The sequence below is a fragment of the Oncorhynchus masou genome, chromosome 28 (genome assembly GCF_036934945.1).
Source record: "Oncorhynchus masou masou isolate Uvic2021 chromosome 28, UVic_Omas_1.1, whole genome shotgun sequence".
Classification (NCBI taxonomy): Eukaryota; Metazoa; Chordata; class Actinopteri; order Salmoniformes; family Salmonidae; genus Oncorhynchus; species Oncorhynchus masou.
Window position 1 is genome coordinate 68,491,928 of NC_088239.1, and position 3,837 is coordinate 68,495,764.

The window sequence follows — 3,837 nt, forward strand, 5'->3', positions numbered from 1 at the left end:
TTTTCTGTTCTTCTGGCTGTACAAATTTGATTGAGACATGTTGTAAGTTATGTTCAAGATCAAACATTCGTGACAAACTATATTCATTGGGTTTGGCTCGTCAAACCTGTACTACTGCTGCTGCAGTCAGCCAACAATGATTTGCAATTTTCTGAAATTGCTGCTGGCCTGCTGCTGCCTGTGCACGTGCTGAGCGCCTGCTGCTGACGTCACTCACAATGCACTTTTGGAGCCAGGCACGTGTGTTGTGACTGAATGTGTGACAGAGAAAATCGTTTTTGTGTCATTTAGAGGGAAAATGCATGCATTTTAGCCACTTTTCAAAAGTTGCTAAAAGTTCAAAATACATTTTTAAAAGTAGCTAAATGTTGCTAGGTGCTGTTTGAAAAGTAGTCTGAAAAGGGTAGTCTGAAAAGTTGCTAAATCTAGCAACACAATTGTTAAATTGGCATCACTGCACTCATGTGAGCACAGAATACTGCACAGAATAATGAATTTGGCCGGTGTCAGATAGTCAGTGAAAAATAGTTTTTAAATTGTTGCCAGTAACACAGTTAATCACCAACGCTCTAGATAACATGAAAACTGCCTACCCTGCTCTGCTAGGGCGAGTAAAATGGTCAGAGTGATCACTCTCATTTGTGTCTGGAAGTGGCTAGCAAGCTAGCAACGTTAGCTTGGGTGCTTGACTGCCGTTGTAAGGTCAGAATGCTCAAATCAACCCTACTCCTCCGCCCGAGCCTAACGCTCTTTACAAACCGACAATCTGACAATGCACTGAATGTATGAGCGCACTCTGGCAACACATCCGAAGTCAGAAAATGTCTAACTAGTAATTTGTTTATGCTAACTAGCTAGCAAGAGGTTGCATAGCAACAGCATCAACTTCCGGTAGTCCGGAGAAGAGCTAGACGCTCAACTGAAAGGATACTGTTCCGTTTACAGAACACTAAAATTAACTAATAGTATATAGTATACAATATGTTAGTACAGTTATTCGAACACAGCTCAGGGTTGAGCTCAATTTCCGGGGGTGACCACTATGAAAAAAAAAACACAGAAATGTGTATTCTACTATTGTAAGTTGCTCTGGATAACAGCGTCTGCTAAATGACAACAAATGTAAAAATCTCTTAGGCAATATACCACTTAAACTAGAATAATATGTGAAGTGTTAGAAGTCCAAAGTTATTTGATGTGTGTGATGAGTACCCTACAGTAGCAGTGCCCTCTAATGGCATTGCAATATTACTGCAGCACTTGACAATTTCAAAATAGTGGCTGTAGTGTCCCCATCTAACCTACAAAACCCAGTCAGTCACTCATTCACGGACATAAATCAGTTAGGACATACTGACCCCTTCCACATCCATCTGCTGACCTTTGGGGTAAAGTGGATTATTGGTAAATCCACAGGAACAAAACCTTGCTTAGCAATGTCGGCATTTCCTTTGTGAGGCCTTGATGCCAGAATTGGGGACTAACCCCCATTCTAACTTCAGCGAGGTAAGCGAGTATGGCTGCATCAAATTATAGAATGGTTTAACCAGCATTGGTATGTAAGTCTCAGAGGAAGCAAACAAAACTTCCTCTGACAATTGTACCATGATAAGTCAATCCCCTCAGACTGGGCCTGTTTGAGAAAAACGTTCAGTCAGTCAGTGTACAATATATGTGTGTGTGTGTCTATAAACCAGAGCTCAGTACCATATCCAATGTAAACAGTGACAAGACTGCTTAAATGTGTGTTACCCAGTCCCTGCTTTCACCAGGCCCGAGTCCGTTTGGTACCTGAACAGCTGGATCTTTATTCTCTGTGCTCTATGTACCCAGGGGGATGTGTTTGATGTGGACACAGCTTCCTCTCTGGATCTAAGAGCCACAGATCACTGGCTAAAGATGCATAAACACAACAAACTACAGTATACATTGAATTTGAGTGGTAGTGCATGCTCCTAATCTCTTCTTCACGTAAATCAAAAAAAACTGAAAATATGGATAGGGTATATGAATGTGGAAATAGATTAAATATTTGTCTTTCAATAAACATTCTCTTTAAAAAAAATATGAACTGTAAAAGCTCCCACCCCTCCATCAAATTCAGACTTGTACGTGGTACGTACAACGTATACAGTTGAAGTCGGAAGTTTACATAAACTAGTTTTAATGACTCCAACCTAAGTGTTTCAACCACTCCACAAATGTCTTGTTTACAAACTATAGTTTTGGCAAGTCGGTTAGGACATCTACTTTGTGCATGACAATTTTTTCCCAAAATTGTTTACAGATTATTTCATTTATAATCCACTGTATCACCATTACAGTGGGTCCGAGGTTTACATACACTAAGTTGACTGTGCCTTTAAACAGCTTGGAAAATTCCAGAAAATGATGTCATGGCTTTAGAAGCTTCTGATAGGCTAATTGACATAATTTGAGTCAATTGGAGCTGTACCTGTGGATGTATTTCAAGGCCAACCTTCAAACGGAGTGCCTCTTTGCTTGACATCATGGGAAAATCAAAAGAAATCAGCCAAGACCTCATAAAAAAAATTGTAGACCTCCACAAGTCTGGTTCATCCTTGGGAGCAATTTCCAAATGCCTGAAGGTACCACGTTCATCTGTACAAACAATAGTACGCAAGTATAAACACCATGGGACCATGCAGCCATCATACCACTCAGGAAGGAGACACGTTCTGTCTCCTAGAGATGAACGTACTTTGGTGTCAAAGTGCAAATCAATCCCAGAACAACAGCAAAGGGCCTTGTGAAGATGCTGGAGGAAACAGGTACAAACGTTTCTATTTCCACAGTAAAATGAGTCCTATATCACATTAACTGAAAGGCCTATCAGCAAGGAAGAAGCCACTGCCCCAAAAAACTATGATTTGCAACTGCACATGGGGACAAAGATCATACTTTTCACATGGGGACAAAAAAAAACTGTTAGGCCATAATGACCATTGTTATGTTTGGGAGAAAAGAGGAGGCCTGCAAGCCGAAGAACACCATCCAACCACGAAGCCCGGGGATGGCAGCATCATGTCGTGGGGGTGCTTTGCTGCAGGAGGGATTGGTTCACTTCACAAAATAGATGGCATCATGAGGCGGAAAAATTGTGGAAATATCGAAGCAAAATTTAAAGGCGACGCTACCAAATACTAATTGAGTTTATGTAAACTACTGACCCACTGGGAATGTGATGAAAGAAATAAAAGCTGAAATAAATAATTCTCTCTACTATTATTCTGACATTTCACATTCTTAAAATAAAGTGGTGATCCTAACTGACCTTAGACAGGGAATTTTTACATGGATTAAATGTCAGGAATTGTGAAAAACAGAGTTTAAATGTATTTGGTTAAGGTGTATGTAAACTTCCGATTTAAACTGTATGTATCACCTTAAGGAATAAGGAACGTATTTGTGCCATCATATATTACAAAAAGTTATCCTTAGAACACAAATCTCAAACAGTGTTCAAGATTCCCTCTCAAAATGCAGTGCAATCAACTTTTTGGTTCACAGTGAAACTGTAAACAGGGGTGCTCTGTCATCTAGAGAGAAACCAGATAAGTAAAAGGAATGTGATTTAATCTAACATGAATCTGATGTTTTAGGAATACAATGCAATAAATTATTTTAAATAAACAGTCTAATGTAACTAATACCTTGAATCAACACTGAATATTATTATTTAATGTTTAATGTTTTTTCGAGATAATTATCTGCAGATCTGGAGCTACAAACTCTTTCAGCTCTGACAAAATGACATTGAAAGTTAGAGGTCATGTCAAGCTCGGAATTTCAATGGCAACAACAGAACCTGTATAA